The following is an 18,581-nucleotide window of genomic DNA, read 5'->3' on the forward strand; positions in this document are numbered from 1 at the left end:
TATATATACTGTTGGGGTCAGCCTTTTACTTCAGGTTTTTTCTACATTTTTTTATATTCTTTTATACATCATTATTTTTGTCTTTTTTCATGCGGATTTTTTATGAATATGTAAAATATACATTTAATTGCCACTGTATTCAATAAAGGCGTCTTTTAATATACAATTCCTGTCTGGTGTTTATCTTGCTTGTATCCATATACTGGCTCTGGTTGGATTTCTTCAATGTGTGCACATAGCCTAAAGAGGTGTCCAGTACACTTGAAGGATGTCACTCTGACTCAAAACATTGTATATAATGCACCCATCATCATGTATGAGTATATATCAGTAGAATGCTGGCACGATCCTCCTCCAGAGCAGGTCCACTGTGGGATACAAGCAGTGGGCATTATATATGAGTATATATCAGTATAATGTTGGCATGATCCTCCTCCAGAACGGGTCCAGCAGGTCTGAAGTGGACTTGCTAGTGTGAAATTACCATAAAGGTGTTATCCAGGGACTCTGTTAAAGAGAATTTGTCACCGATTTCATGGTATCCTAAATAAGGGTAACAAACTAGTGACAGATCCCCATAGCAAAATGATGGGTCACTCAGTTGTACCAGTCTTGTATCGGAAGCTCCAGCACATAATGATGGGTCCTGAATAGTGATGAGCGAGTTATACTTGTTGCTCGGGTTTTCCCGAGCACGCTCGGGTGATCTCTGAGTATTTGTTAGTGCTTGGAGATTTAGTTTTCGTCGCCTCAGCTGCATGATTTACGGCTGCTGGACAGGCTGAATACATGTGGGGGTTGCCAGGTTGCTAGGGAATCCTCACATGTATTCAGCCTATCCAGCAGCAGTAAATTATGCAGCTGCTTGGACAAAAACTAAATCTCTGAGCATTAACAAATCCTCGGAGACCACCCGAGCGTGCTAAGGAAAACCCAAGCAACGAGTATACTTGCTCATCACTAGTCCTTAATATTCATAAGTATCTGACTTTCTCCACCCCCGCTGCTAATTCAGTTTAAAAAAAAACCCTGTAAATCATGGGCCGGGTGTGAAGAAAGCAGAGAGCTCAGGAACATCAGGACTCATCATTCGCTGCTGCCAGAGACTTATTTTCCTAATGAGGTATGTTACAAATATGTTTAACATTCCTATCATTATATTAAAAAAACGTTTATGGTAGCAGTAGAGTGGGCCCCTAAATTTAATTCCCCCGGAGGGCCCTAGGAACTCCAGTCCGACCCTGACCAAGAGCATCTGACTTCAACAGGTCCCCTGATCCAGACAAGAGTGAACATGGCCGGTCCTGATGAATCAGGGTCATAGTGTCCATAAATATAATAAACATATTTTTTTGTCACAATACTAACACAGTGACATTTAATGTTATCTAACAAGCAATTGCTTATGCAGCCATACACAGAAATGTTTTTTTTGCTCTTGGATGGTTTTCCACAAGCCAATATTTTACTTGCATACTCCTTTGTCAATTCTCATTCCAATCGTGAAAAGTACTAAAATGCAAGCATCAAACAATCAAATACTGGAGTTTTATTACTGTATTTAAGGGACACACATAAACAACATTGCCAAATTAGATAATGGAATTGATGAAGACATAGAAAGCCAAACTAAAACTGGTCAAATGTTGTCTTATTGGAATCAAGATTACACAAACAATTTAGAAAAAGGTCCCTGAAAAACCTTATGGTATCTAAAGGAAGTCCAGGATTAGGTAGTTATTAGCAGTGAAAGTGACCTTTGTGTTCACATGGTGGAACACCCCTAGCAAACCTTTCGTGTAGCAATCTGTATAATGGGACGATCATTTCACTATTTTGATTGTTGTCAGATCAGGTTTCAAGAATGGTAGACTTGTTTAAAAATGAGAATTTCTGGTTTCTGTAGGCTATATACAGCTGAATCACATTCCATCTGACAAGATGTCCTTGAACTTGTGATAAATGGAACAGTTATGTGTACCTGTATGGGAATAAGGGTTGATCATTTCATCAAGAGAATCTTTCCTAAACACACATTTCCTACACATGATGATCATGAAGATTAATGTAAACATTTAAAAATGTAATTTAACAGAATTCTCCAGGAATAGAAAAAAATATATTATTATTAGTGATGAGCGAGTGTACTCGTTGCTCAGGTTTTCCCCAAGCACACTCGGGTGACCTCCAAATATTTATGACTGCTTGGAGATTTAGTTTTCATCCCAGGAGCTGAATGATTTACAGCTACTAGCCTGCTTGATTACATGTGGGAATTCCCTAGCAACCAGGCAAACCCCACATGTACTCAGTCTGGCTAGTAGCTGTAAATCATTCAGCTGCCGCGATGAAAACTAAATCTCCGAGCAGTCATAAATACTCGGAGGCAGGGGCGGGCTGGGCCGGGTGGCAGGAATGCATATGCCCCCCGGGCCGGTTCCTAAGCAGCTGCTCAGGGCTGCTGGAGGACTGGCAGTGTTTGTAATACATAGTGCACCTGTAGTGCCAGCTGCCCTGACATGCAGGCTGCAGCAGTATGTGATGAGCAGGCACCTGTGCGGCACTGCCACTCTGAGACAGCGCAGCCAGCAGCAATCAAGATGAAAGGTCAGCATACCGGCCTGTGTGTGCAAGTGGAGCTCCCAGGGAGAGAGAAGCTCCAGCTCCTCCTGCTCTTATCTGCTATCCTGGCAGAGGAGAGACCGGGGGATGTGACGGGACAGTGCAGAGCTGTGAGCAGGAGAAACCGAAGAGCTGCACATGGACATCAGCCGCCCCTGCACCACAGAGGAGAGTGTGTGATATGTGTATGAGGTATCTGATGTGTGATGCTGCTTGTGTGTGATGCTGTGTGTGTGATGCTTGTGTCTGTGTTGCTGTGCGTGTGTGTGAGAGCTGTGCGTGATGCTTGTGTGTGTATTGCTGCGTGTGTGTGATGCTTGTGTGTGTGATGCTGTGCTTGTGTGAGAGCTGTGTGTGTGTGTGATACTCGTGTGTGTGATGCTTGTGTGTGATGCTGCGTGTGTGATGCTTGTGTGTGATGCTTGTGTGTGTGACGCTGTGCGTGTGATGCTGCGTGTGTGTGATGCTGCGTGTGTGTTATGCTCGGCGTGAGAGCTGCGTGTGTGATGCTGCGTGTGTATGTGAGCTGCGTGTGTGTGTGATGCTGCGCATGTGAGATTTGTGAGTGAGCTGTATGTGTGTGAGAGCTGAATGTGTGTGAACTGTGTGTGTGAGCTGCGTGTGTGTGAGCTGCATGTGTGTGAGCTGTGTGTGTGAGCTGCATGTGTGTGAGCTGTGTGTGTATGTGAGCTGCGTGTGTGAGCTGCGTTTGTGCGTGTGAGCTGTTTTTGTGCGTGTGAGCTGTGTTTGTATGTGTGAGTTGCGTGTATGTGAGCTGTGTGTGAGCTGATTGTGTGTGATAGCTGCGTGTGTGTGAGAGCTGCGGGTATGCGATGCTGCATGTGTGTGATGCTGCATGTGTGTTGCTGCGTGTGTGAGCTGCGTGTGTGTGTGATGTTTGTGTGAGCTGCGTGTGTGTGAGCTGCGTGTGTGATGTGTGTGTTTGAACTGCATGTGTGTGAGCTGCGTGTGTGTCATACAGTGGGGCTGTGTGAGTCATTATACAGTGGGGCTGTGTGTGTCATTATACAGTGGGGCTGTGCGTATGTGTGTGTCATTATACAGTGGGGCTGTGCGTGTGTGTCATACAGTGGGGCTGTGTGTGTGTGTGTGTCATTATACAGTGGGGCTGTGTGTGTCATTATACAGTGGGGCTGTGCGTGTGTGTTTGCCATTATACAGTGGGGCTGTTTGTGTCATTATACAGTGGGGCTGTGCGTATATGTGTCATTATACTGTACAGTGGGGCTGTGGTTGTCATTATACAGTGGGGATGTGCGTGTGTGTGTGTCATACAGTGGGGCTGTGCGTGTGTGTCATTATACAGTGGGGCTGTGTGTGTCATTATACAGTGGGGCTGTGTGTGTCATTATACAGTGGGACTGTGCATGTGTGTGTGTCATACAGTGGGGCTGCGCTTGTGTGTCTCATTATACAGAGGGGCTGTGTGTGTCATTATACAGTGGGGCTTTGCGTGTGTCTGTGTCATACAGTGGGGCTGTGTGTGTCATTATACAGTGGGGCCAGGGGCGGACTGGGCCGGGTGGCAGGAATGCATCTGCCCCCCGGGCCGGTGCCTGAGCAGGTACACAGGGCCGCTGGAGGAGCAGCAGCTATTTTAATACATAGCGCGCCGCATCCCTCCAGCCGGCCCTATGTGCGCGCGTTGCCTGCTCTGACAAGTGCCGCGGCGGCCCGCACTAGTGTGCGAGCACGGCCGCGGTCCTTGTTCCTGCGTGTGCTCGTCTGCCGGCTGCTGCGCTGCCCATGTCAGAGCGGGCAAGCAGGAGACCAGGCGCGCGCGCGGCCCGCACTAGTGTGCGAGCACGGCCGCGGTCCTCATTCCTGCGCGTGCTCGTCTGCTGCCCATCAGTCAGAGTGGGCAAGCAGGAGACCATGCGCGCGCGCGCGCGCGCACATGGTGATATTTCAAAAAGCCGCGCGCGCATAGACGGTGTCTGACGCTGGCCGGCCTGCACCAGCGTCAGAGAAGACTGCTCACCAATGCCTGGGCCCTGGGATGATCCTCTCCTCCTCTTCACTGCCAACGCTGGCCAGGACGCGACACCCGACCCACCTCAGCTCTTCATCCTCCCGACCTCCCCCCATCTCAGGGACCTGGGTGAGTCCCAAGATGATTTTTTTTAATGTATATACAGCAGTATTGCCTATATAATGTGTATAGACTGCTATATATACATTATATAGGTGGTACTGCTGTATATAATCACTATACCTCTATAATGCATGTATAGCACTCTATATCTTATATGGGTGACACTGCTACTTATGCGTATATACCTTATATAGGTGACACTGCAATGTGTGTGTATGTATATGTGTATGTGTATATATATATATATATATATATATATATACACACACATTGCAGTGTCACCTATATAAGGTATATACGCATAAGTAGCAGTGTCACCCATATAAGATATAGACTGCTATACATGCATTATAGTGGTATAGTGATTATATACAGCAGTATCACCTATATAATGCATATATAGCAGTCTATACACATTATATAGGCAATACTGCTACTGATGTGTATATAGGTGATACTTCTGTGTATATATGTCGTTATGTAGGTGATACTGGTGTGTGTGTGTGTGTATGTATACACACACACACACGTACATATATACACAGCAGTAACACCTATATATAACGTATATACACATCAGTAGCAGTATTGCCTATATAATGAATATAGACTGCTGTATATATGATATATAGGTGATACTATCATTATATACAGCAGTAGCAGTATCGCCTATATAACGTGTATGCAACATTTGCAGTATCACCTATATAATGTACAGACTAATGTATATACGTTATATAGGTGACACTGCTGTGTATAGTCGCACTATCTATTTGTATCGAATCTATATATATAATTGCCTACGGGTTACTTCCGTCTTTCTGTCCTCAACTTCCGTAACGGAAATCCAGCGTTGCTGATTGGTCTCGCCAGCTGCCTGTCATGGCTGCCGCGACCAATCAGCGACGGGCACAGTCCGATTAGTCCCTCCCCTACTCCCCTGCAGTCACAGTGCCCGCCGCCCACTCCATACTTCCCGCAGTCAGTGCCCAGCGCCCGCTCCATACTCCCCGCAGTCAGTGTGCCCGGCGCCCGCTCCATACTCCCCGCAGTCAGTGCCCAGCGCCCGCTCCATACTCCCCGCAGTCAGTGTGCCCGGCGCCCGCTCCATACTCCCCGCAGTCAGTGTGCCCGGCGCCCGCTCCATACTCCCCGCAGTCAGTGTGCCCGGCGCCCGCTCCATACTCTCCGCAGTCAGTGTGCCCGGCGCCCGCTCCATACTCTCCGCAGTCAGTGTGCCTGGCGCTCCGCTCCATACTCCCCGCAGTCAGTGTCCCCTGCGCCTGCTCCATACTCCCCGCTCCATACTCCCCGCAGTCAGTGTCCCCAGCGCCCGCTCCATACTCCCCGCTCCTTACTCCCCGCAGTCAGTGCCTGCTCCATAATCCCCTCCAGTCAGCGCTCACACAGGGTTAATGCCAGCGGTAACAGACCGCGTTATGGCACGGGTAACGCATTCCGTTACCGCTGCTATTAACCCTGTGTGACCAAGTTTTTACTATTGATTCTGCCTATGCAGCATCAATAGTAAAAAGATGTAATGTTAAAAATATTAATAAAAAAAACCAAAAACCTGCTATACTCACCTTCCGTCATTGGACGATGCGCTCCAGCCGGCCGCCATCTTCCGTTCCCAGAGATGCATTGCGAACTTACCCAGAAGACTTGGCGGTCTCACTGGCGGTTTCCTGGGAATGGAAGATGGCGGCCGCATCACACAGCTTCGCTGGATCCCAGGGGTGAGTATATAACTATTTTTAATTTTAATTTTTTTTTTTTAACAAGGATATGGTGCCCACACTGCTAAATACTGCGTGGGCAGTGTTACATACCTATGTGACTGGCCAATATACTACGTGGCTCTGTGCTGAATATTACGTGGCTGGGCAATATACTACGTGACTGGGCAATATACTACGTGACTGGGCAATATACTACGTGACTGGGCAATATACTACGTGACTGGGCAATATACTATGTGGCTGGGCAATATACTATGTGGTTGGGCAATATACTACGTGGCTGGGCAATATACTACGTGACTGGGCAATATACTACGTTGCTGGGCAATATACTACGTGGCTGGACAATATACTACGTGGCTCTGTGCTGAATACTACGTGGCTGGGCAATATACTACGTGGCTGGGCAATAAACTACGTGGCTGGGCAATAAACTAAGTGGCTGGGCAATATGCTACGTGGACATGCATATTCTAGAAAACCCGATGCGTTTGAATCGGCCCACCATCTAGTGTATGTGTATGTATGTATGTATGTATGTATGTATGTATGTATGTATGTATATATATATATATATATATATATATAATCAGTTTCATCTATACAATGTGTGTACAGCAGTCACAGTATCACATACAATATATAGGTGATACTACAACTACACACATCAGTCGCAGTATCGACTATTGTATATACAGTAGTTTCAATGTGATATATGTTCAGCAGTCGCAGTGTCTCCTATGTGATGTATGCATCATAATATAGTATAATGCTGTCTTAATTACCGAATATTGTAGAGAGGTTTATAGTGTAGAGATGTTTATATAGTATGGCGCTATGCATATAGTGTGGAATTCACACTATATACACTGCTGCCACATCTCTACACTATATAATATATGCACCGCTCTATATTCCTTAACACGGTATATAATATGCCGCTGTGTATATAATATATTGTAGTATACCATTTATACTTGTGTATAAGCCGAGTTTTTCAGCATATTTTTTTTTGTGCTGAAAACACCCCCCTCGACTTATACACAAATCATTGTCCCAGAAAGACGGAGAAGGAGCAGCAGGTGACAGAGGCAAGAGCCGGCGGCTGTGGCTAAAGCCTGTGCCGCTGCTAAAGAGAAATGAATATTCACTGCACTGGCAGTGAATATTCATTTCTCTTGTAGCATTGACAGCCACAGCCGCCGGCTTCCAGCACACATCCTACTTACCATCCCTGCGCACCCTCGCTGCATCTCGTTTCGGCGCTAGCAGCTCTTCAGGATGACCGATCACGAGTCTTCCGCTCATTAAGGTAATGAATATTCACCCCTCTCCACTCCCATAGGTGTGATAAATATTCATTACCTTAATGAGCGGGGGACATGTGATCGCCCGGCCGGAGCTGCTGGCACCGGAACGAGATGCTGCGAGGCCATGCAAAGAAGGTAAGTAGGATGTGGTTTTTTATTATTTTTTAGGAACCATGCATACATGAACAGGGATAAGGAGCCATGCATACAAGGATGGGGATAAGGATTCATGCAGACAAGGATGGGGATAAGGAGCCATGCACACACAGACGGGGATAAGGAGCCATGCATACAAGGATGGGGATAAGGAGTCATACAGACAAGGATGGGGATAAGGAGCCATACAGACAAGGATGGGGATAAGGAGCCATGCAGACAAGGATGGGGATAAGGAGCCATACAGACAAGGATGGGGATAAGGAGCCATGCAGACAAGGATGGGGATAAGGAGCCATACAGACAAGGATGGGGATAAGGAGCCATGCAGACAAGGATGGGGATAAGGAGCCATACAGACAAGGATGGGGATAAGGAGCCATACAGACAAGGATGGGGATAAGGAGCCATGCAGACAAGGATGGGGATAAGGAGCCATACAGACAAGGATGGGGATAAGGAGCCATACAGACAAGGATGGGGATAAGGAGCCATACATACAAGGATGGGGATGAGGAGCCATACAGACAAGGATGGGGATAAGGAGCCATGCAGACCAGGATGGGGATAAGGAGCCATGCAGACAAGGATGGGGATGAGGAGCCATACAGACAAGAATGGGGATAAGGAGCCATACAGACAAGGATGGGGATAAGGAGCCATGCAGACAAGGATGGGGATAAGGAGCCATACATACAAGGATGGGGATAAGGAGCCATGCAGACAAGGATGGGGATAAGGAGCCATGCAGACAAGGATGGGGATAAGGAGCCATGCAGACAAGGATGGGGATAAGGAGCCATACAGACAAGGATGGGGATAAGGAGCCATACAGACAAGGATGGTGATAAGGAGCCATGCAGACAAGGATGGGGATAAGGAGCCATGCAGACAAGGATGGGGATGAGGAGCCATGCAGACAAGGATGGGGATGAGGAGCCATGCAGACAAGGATGGGGATGAGGAGCCATGCAGACAAGAATGGGGATGAGGAGCCATGCAGACAAGGATGAGGAGCCATGCAGACAAGGATGGGGATGAGGAGCCAAGCAGACAAGGATGGGGATGAGGAGCCATGCAGACAAGGATGGGGATGAGGAGCCATTCATACAGGGACAGGGGAGCCATGCATACAAGGACGGGATGTGGGGACAATGCATACCCAGCTTATACTCGACTCAATACATTTTCACAGTTTTTTGTGGCAAAATTAGGTGTCTCGGCATATACTTGGGTCGACTTATACTCAAGTATATACGGTATGTTGTGGAGCTGTGTATACTTCTAATGTCCTGCATAAATGGTGTAATTCTCAGTATCTATTCTGATGTATATGTGTATCTGTCTATCTATCACTCCGATTAATTGTTAGAAAACTAGTGGACTCTTTATTGGCCCATGTGGCAACGTTTTGGATCCATAACTGAACATTTCTCTGATATGGAAGTGAAATGTTGCCACATTGACTAATAAAGAGTATTAAAAAAAATCGGTTCCATTTTCTTCCACAAAAGTGGTACAATCATCTTCTCACTTGCTGTCCGTGTGCAGTTGTGGTTTTTTTTTTCTCAGCAGATGTTGCAGTCTGATACACGGTGAGTCAGACCATTGAGGAGATGGAGAAATTAATTTCTCCGTCTCCTCCACACCTGTGCTGCGAGAGCATTGGAGCACGGACACTCTGATCACGCTCACAGCAGAGCAAGAGCCGAGTATCATTGGCATATCACATCCGATGCCATATTCTAGTGTTATTCCACCCTAATGAGCACCTGTATTAAGCCCACGTTCACACGGTCAGTATTTGTTCAGTGTTTTCATCAGTATTTGTAAGCCAAAACCGGGAGTGGAACAATCCAGAGGAAAAGTATAATAGAGACATCTGCACCAATTCTGTATTTATCACCCACTCCTGGTTTTGGCTACAAATACTGAGGTCAAATACTGACCATATACTGACCGTGTGAATGTGGCCTTATTCTGTATCTATACACTGCACAGTACCACTCCTCATTATACAGTGGGGCTGTGTGTGTGTCACTATACAGTGGGGCTGTGTGTGTCATGAATTATACAGTGGGTGTGTGTGTGTGTGTGTGTGTCATGATACAGTGGGACTGTGTGTGTCAATATATATATATAAATAATATCTCTATCTATCGCATTCTTGCAGTCACCAGACCACCTGTTGCCGGCACCAGAGAATCCTCATAGCGCACAGTGCGCACGATATGAGGATTCACACATAGTGACTGTAGACATGTAGCTTAAGATCTGACAACCCCTTTAAGGATGGGCCGCTACTCATGGGCCACTGCTTGTGCTTGCCCCCCAGGCTAAAATTTGCCAGCCAGCCCCTGAGTGGGGCTGTGCGTGTGTTTGTCATTATATAGTGGGGCTGTGTGTGTCATTATACAGTGGGGCTGTGTGCGTCATTATAAAGGGGCTGTGCGTGTGTCATTATACAGTGGGGCTGTGTGTGTCATTATACAGTGGGGCTGTGTGTGTCATTATACAGTGGGGCTGTGTGCGTCATTATAAAGGGGCTGTGCGTGTGTCATTATACAGTGGGGCTGTGTGTGTCATTATACACTTGGGCTGTGCGTGTGTGTGTCATTATATAGTGGGGCTGTGTGTGTCATTATACAGTGGGGCTGTGTGTCATTATACAGTGGGGCTGTACGTGTTTCAGTCATTAGTGCATTTACTCTGTGCCATTCTATGTGGCTGCAGACTTGTGCTTCTCACATTGTTCGCAGTTCTGTGGTTATTCCGCGGGTGTGTGGCTGCAAGTTTGTGATTTGCATACATGCGGTCACATGCTGACAAGACTTGCATGGCCTAATGCAACTGTATTGAACAAGGCCAAAAACAGTCTAGTCGGAATGTGCCTGGGAATATATATATTGCATGCTTGTGGTCACAAGACCACCTGTTCCCAACACCAGAGAATCTTCACAGCGCTCAGTGCGCACAATATGAGAATTCACACATAGTGACTGTAGACATGTACTGTAGCTTAAGATATGACAACCCCTTTAAGGATGGGCCGCTACTCATGGGCCACTGCTGTGTGCTTGCCCCCAGGCCAAAATTTGCCAGCCAGCCCCTGCTCGGAGGTCTCCCGAGCGCGCTCTGGAAAACCCGAGCAGTGAGTATACTCGCTCATCACTAGTTATTATCAATAAATTCCTAAATTCAATTAATTAGCAACTCACAATTGTTTTGCATAGGGATCTAATTACTGTACACTAGTAATACTAGAGATACCAGGAATGCTGAAGTAAGAAGAAGCTGCTCACATTGTTGTCCACCATGGCTATCTGATCTAACACCAGAGATACCAGAAGTGCTGAGGTAAGAAGAGTCCACTCACACTGCTGTACCTCCCTGTCTTTCTGATCTAAGAAGTGGTAGCTTATATTGCTGAACACTTTGTCTTTCTGATCTAATTCTGGAGATATCAGAAGTGCTGAGGTTATAAGAGGCTGCTCACACTGTTGTCCACCCTTCTGATCTAAAACAAGAGATACCAGGGGTGCTGATGTAAGAAGAAGCTGCTTACTGTTGTCAACCCTGTCTTTCTGATCACACTGCTGTCCACCATGTTCACTCTATATCCATTTGTCCAATAGTCTTTGGTCTGTGGCCAGCTCCTCACACTCCTCCCCCACTTTTTCATCATGGTCAATGCTGGGCTCCAGTTCTTGTGATTGCCTATCCACTCTTGGCAATTACTGGGATTAGGGGATTCCTTTGTTTGTCTCGATAGGCCATCAGCGTTGCTGTGGTCTCTCCCCTTTTTGTGAGAAATGGTAAAATTGAACGGTTGCAATTCCACGCTCTATCGTGACAAATGCCCATTCTCCCCAGCTACCCGGTGTAGCCAGGTCAATGGATTGTGGTCCTTTACTATGGTGAATTCTCTCCCATACATATAGGGTAAGTTTTTTAAGTGCCAAGACAATGACGAGGCATTACTTGCCTATCGTGTTGTACGCTTTCTCTTGGTCTACCAGATTCCTTGATAGTTACGCCACTTGGTGTTCCTGCACTGTGCCATATACCACTGTCTGATGCATCAGTCTCCACCAGGAATCTCTTGGTATAATCAGCACAGCCAGCAAAGGGGCCCCCGGCAGAGCTTGTTTGAGCTGCACAAAAGTCTGTTCACATAGGTCGGTCCATCCTATCTGCCTTGGGAATTTCTTTGTCGTCAGGTCAGTCAGAGGCTTTGCTATGGTACAGTACCTCGGGATAAATTTATGATAATACCCTGTGGTACCCAAGAATGCTTGCACTTGCTTTTGGTTGTGGGGCCAGGGCCACCCAGTTATTGCTTCCACTTTGGCTGGGTCAGACTTTATCCTACCACCCCCTAATCAGTGTCATAGGCAGGGTCGGTCTCGCCTGGCGAGGTACCAGGGAAATCTCCGGTGGGCCCTTGGCTGTGGAAAGGAGAGGAGGAGGAGATGGGGGAAAAAAAAAAAGTCTGCGGTTTTTATGGGCACGGGCCCTTTAAATGTGCAGGCGGCGTATGTGCAGGGGCGCGCGCACGCTGCGTTCATTACCTGATCTGCAGTAGCTTGCGTCCCGATGGATACTGACAAGTGTGCGCCCGTCGTCACCGGCGTATGACGTCAGTGTCATGCACCGCATGCAACAGGCTCACACATTCAGCGTCGACCTCTGCTATTTTACTATGAGCGCACCGACCTGCAGAGGAGGAGGACCCCGCCGGGAGCACAGCAGTTAAGATGAATGGTGTTTTTTCTCTCTCTCTCATACTGGGGGAAGGAGGCTGGGATGGATATACATACGGGGGGGGTCGGAGGGGGTCAGGATGGATGCACATACTAATGGAAGGGGGCCAGGATGGATATGCATACTGGTGGAAGGGGGCCAAGATGGATAAACATACTGGCAGAAGGGGGCCAGGATGGATACACATACGGGGGGAAGGAGGCCAGGATGGATACATGTGGCACCCCTAGGGGTATTTGCCACAAAAATAGTTACTGACAGTAAATGCAAATACTAAAATAGCAAGACTGCACTACCACCTTCGGCCAGAAGGGGGAGCTCCAGAGACTCCCCTTGATCCATTCTGGTCTGAGAGAAGAACTGGCAGTTGGGCCAAGGAGCTGATAGTGAGAGGTCATACAGTTGAATCTCTAACAGCCCTGTGACTGTTACCAGGCCTAAATCACCGGCCTGAGGAGAAGAGGGATAGAGAAAAAGGACATTGTGAGAACCGGGTAGCATTAATCACTACCCAGAACAGGCGCAAAGACGGATACCGGATCCGTGGCTGTATTCATTACATATAATACAGCAACCGGAAAAACGTGAGGTGATATCAGCTTCACTAGGGTCGGACGCAGCAACAGACACAGAGTTCAGCGGTACTCCTGGAGGGGGTAAGCCGATAAAAGGACTCGGGTTGCCCGTCGAACCAGGACCCGGAGGGGACAGATTGGGCCGGCAGCCAGTTCACATACAGCAGCAGGGCCACACAGAAATTGCGTACAATAAGAGGTGAAGACCCCGGCAGGGTCAAAGTAACTCAGAGTTCCCATACAGACTCCGGTGACAGGACTGGTTGTAAATCCTTTTTTGTTAAAGTAAACTGGTTAAACGTTTCAGTGCCTCAGTCTTTCATTTGGACAATAGCCATCTATCCATGATTGGGATCATCACCGCTGGGAGAACCTGCTGCTGATCAAGTAAGTGCCTGTTCCCTCACGATACCCTTTACACTGTGCATTGCCTGAGGCCACAGCACCGGGTCAAGCCACCCGTGACACCCCCCTCAAGAGACAGACCCCATTGGTCCGGTGCTGGGTACCCCGGTCTCTTGGGCGTCACATACACATACTGGTGGAAGGGGCCCAGGATGGATACACATACGGGGAGAAGGGGGCCAGGATGGATACACATACAGGGGGAAGGGGGCCAGGATGGATACACATACGGGGGGAAGGGGGCCAGGATGGATATATATATGGATGGGAAGGGGGCCAGGATGGATACACATACAGGGGGGGGGGCAGGATGGATACACATGCGGGGGGTAGGATGTATACACATAAGGGGGCCATAGGCAGGACAAGGCATGGATGGATACACATGGGGGCCAGGGTCAGGACAAGAGGCCCGGATGGATACACATGGGGGGCCAGGATGGATACATATGGGGTGCCAGCATGGATATATGGGGGGACCAGGATGGATATATGGGAGGGGGCAGGATGGATATATATAAGGGGCCAGAATGCATATATGGGGGGTCAGGATGGATATATGGGGGTGGGACAGGAAAAGGGACCAGGTTGGATATATGGGGAGCCAGGATGCATATATATGGCATAGCCAGGATGCATATATATGGGTGGGGGTGGGGGGCAGGATGGATATATATGGGGGGCAGGACAAGGGACCAGGATGGATATATGGGGTGCTAGGATGGATATATGGGGTGCTAGGATGGATATAAGGGGGAGCAGGACAAGGGACCAGGATGGATATATGGGGTGCTAAGATGGATATATGGGGTGCTAGGATGGATATATGGGGGAGCAGGACAAGGGACCAGGATGGATATATGGAGTGCCAAGATGGAAATATAGGGGATCCAAAATAAATATATATGGGGGGGCCAGGATGGATATATGGGAGGACCAGGATGGATATATGGGAGGGGGGCAGGATGGATATATATAAGGGGGCCAGAATGCATATATGGGGGGGTCAGGATGGATATATGGGGGTGGGACAGGACAAGGGACCAGGCTGGATATATGGGGAGCCAGGATGCATATATATGGTATAGCCAGGATGCATATATATGGGGGGCCAAGATGGGTTTATCGGGGAGGGGGGTAGGACAAGGGACCAGGATGCATATATATGGGTGGGGGTGGGGGGCAGGATGGATATATATGGGGGGGGGCAGGTTGCATATATGTGGGGCCAGGATGGATATATGATGGGGGGCAGTACAAGAGACAAGGAAGCATATATATGGGGGGAAGTTGCATATATATGGGGGAGCCAGGACAAGGGACCAGGAAGGATATATGGGGTTTCAGGAGAGATATATGGTGGGGCAGGACAAGGGACATATGAGGGCCAGTATGTATAGCTGGGGAAGCAGGATGGATATCTGGGGGCCAGGCTGGACAAGGGACATAGGAGGCCAGGCTGGGGCATATTATAAAATAAAGGGGGCCAGGCTGGGCATATTATAAAATATAGGGGGCCAGGCTGGATGAGATTATTAAATAAAGTGGGCCAGGATGAGGGACTTCATTACTGTTTGGGGCCAGAATGAGGAACATGCTATATTAGTTTATGGTAACAAGTGAGGAACATAATTGCTTTAGGGTCCAATTAGGACATTATTACTACTGTAATATAATTTACTTTTTAGGAAGCGGTTTTCCATGGAGGGAACAAATGGGAGGTCCTGTTACTGTGCAGAGCGGTACTATGTCGCTTTTCTTCTTCATCTCATAGTGTAGAAGTCAGGGAAAAACTGGGAAAAGTGTCCTGGAAGCGATCAGTTATTGATGACTGTTATTTGTTGCAGAAACTGAGTTCTGGCACGAAGAAGTGATGATGGTCTGTGCTGGTTGAAGAAGAAAAGCGAAGATGAAGGACTTCAATTACAGACGTCACTTGTGAGTCAGTGCATTACATCTACACGCACACTATACACTGTGTACAGAGCGCCTGTGTATAATGACACTGGTGATCACTGTATTACCTGTACACTGACCCTATATACAGATTTCCTATATATAATGTCACTAGTGATGATCACTGTGTTACCTGTACACTGACACTATATACAGAGCTCCTGTGTATAATGTATCTGGTGATCCCTGTATTACCTGTACACTGACACAATATACAGAGTTCCTATGTATAATGTCACTAGTGATCACTGTATTACCTATACACTGACATTATATACAGAGCTCATGTGTATGTCACTGGTGATCACTGTATTACCTATACACTGACACTATATACAGATCTCCTGTGTATAATGTCAATGGTGATCCCTGTATTACCTGTACTCTGACACTATATACAGATCTCCTGTGTATAATGTCACTGGTGATCCATGTATTACCTGTAATAATAATACGGCAATAATCTTTATTTTTATATAGCGCTAACATATTCCGCAGCACTTAACATTTTGCACACATTTTCAATGCTGTGCCAGATGGGGCTCACAATCTAAATTCCCTATCGGTATGTCTTTGGAATGTGGGAGGAAACCGGAGAACCCGGAGAAAACCCATGCAAACAAGGAGAGAACATACAAACTCTTTGCAGATGTTGTCCTTGGTGGGATTAGAAGCCAGGACTCCGGCGCTGCAAGGCTGCAGTGCTAACCACTGCGCCACCGTGCTGCCCAGTACACTGTACACTGACACTATACACAGAGCTCCTGTGTATAATGTCACTAGTGATCACTGTATTACCTGTACGCTGACACTATATACAGAGCTTCTGTGTATAATGTCACTGGTGATCACTGTATTATCTGTACACTGACACTATATACAGAGCTCCTGTGTATAATGTCACTGGTGATAATAACAGTGTTGTTAGTATTGTGGTTGGTATTCTTAATTAGTATTGTAGTATTCGGTCACTATGTGGTGGTAATTTGTGGTCTGGTCATGGTGTGGCAGTATTTCTCTTTGTATGTGGTATTATTTGTTCCCTATATAATGTTAATATGTCATATTATTCGGTCACTATATCATGGTAATATGTGGTCTGGTCATGGTGTGGTGGTATTTGTCCCTTGTAAGTAGTATTATTCGGTCGCTATATGACCTGTTTATGGTGTGGTCTGGTCATGGTGTGGTTGTATTTCTTCCTGTTTGTGGTAGTATTTGTCTTAGTATAGGGCATTGTGTTGTGTATCAAAGTCATTTGTTCTTTATTTCCATTAGAGATTAGATACTTGGAACACAGTGGCAGATATGCACTTACAGGGGTTTCCTGTGGTAAAAAGTAATCACCTATCCACAGGATAAGTGATAACTAGTGATGAGCGAGTGTACTCGTTGCTCGGGTTTTCCCAAGCAGGGTCGGGTGGTCTCCGAGTATTTGTTAGTGTTCGGAGATTTAGTTTTCCTGGCCGCAGCAGTATGATTTACAGCTACTAGCCAGACTGAGTACATGTGGGGGTTGCCTGGTTGCTAGGGAATTCGCACATGTAATCAAGCTGGCTAGTAGCTGTAAATCTTTCAGCTGCGGAGATGAAAGCAAAATCTCCGAGCAGTTACAAATACTTGGAGACCACCCAAGCGTGCTCGGGAAAACCAGAGCAACGAGTACACACGTTCATCACTAGCGATAACGTATTGATTGGTGGGGGTCTGACTGCTTGGACACATTCAGCAAAATGTGGAACTTTTTATCCCAAAAAAACTGGAGTGGCATGTCCGACTTGACCAGTGATCTATTCATTACCTCAGTGGCTGCACTTGCTTTTTTTCTAGAAGCCCCAACGAGAATGAATGGAGCTGCTGTCAGATATCCCACCTGCCGCTCCATTTTAAAATGGGGATAAGTGTCCTATCAACGATAAAACTTCCTCATTCTTCTGATCGGTGTAGTTTCTAATGGTCGGACCTAAGCGATCACCTATCCTGTGGAGCCATTGGATCGGTGATAACTTGTTTTAACCAAAGAACCCAATTAATGGAAACTACCGCAATTATACATCCCAGTTATGGGGGCGCATAGTAGATGTGCAGGAGCCACCAGTGCTTCACAGCCGATGCTTCACTATAATGGGGATGACTGATGGATATTTGCATACAGATGTAGAGTGGGCTCCAGACATCCATTCCCCTGGTGGGCCCCAGACCGACCCTGTGTGTATCCCTGTCCTGGATGCACAGTTCGTTGATCCGGCTCTGTACAGTGTGTATTCCTGTCCTGGGTGCACAGTTCGGTGAGCTGGCTCTGTACAGTGTGTATATCCCTGTCCTGGGCTCACATTTCAGTGATCTAGCTCTGTACAGTGTGTATATCCCTGTCATAGGTGCACAGTTGGGTGATCTAGCTTTGTACACTGTGTATATCCTGTAATAGGTGCACAGTTCAGTGATCTAGCTCTGTACAGTGTGTATATCCCTGTCCTGTGTGCACAGTTCGCTGACCCGATTCTGTGCATTGTGTATACCCCCTATCCTGGGTGCACAGTTCCGTGATCCGGCTCTGTACAGTGTGTATATCCCTGTCCTGGGTGAAAAGTTCAGTGATCTAGCTCTGTACAGTATGTATATCCCTGTCCTGTGTGCACAGTTCGGTGATCCAGCTCTGTACAGTATGTATTCCTGTCCTGGGTGCACAGATCATTGATCCAGCTCTGTACAGTGTGTATATCCCTGTCCTGGGTGAAAAGTTCAGTGATCTATCTCTGTACAGTATGTATATCCCTGTCCTGTGTGCACAGTTCGGTGATCCAGCTCTGTACAGTGTGTATTCCTGTCCTGGGTGCACAGATCATTGATCCAGCTCTGTACAGTGTATATATCCCTGTCCTGTGTGCACAGTTCGGTGATCCAGCTCTGTACAGTGTGTAATATCCCTGTACTT

This window comes from Ranitomeya imitator, chromosome 3, assembly GCF_032444005.1.
Source record: "Ranitomeya imitator isolate aRanImi1 chromosome 3, aRanImi1.pri, whole genome shotgun sequence".
Lineage (NCBI taxonomy): Eukaryota > Metazoa > Chordata > Amphibia > Anura > Dendrobatidae > Ranitomeya > Ranitomeya imitator.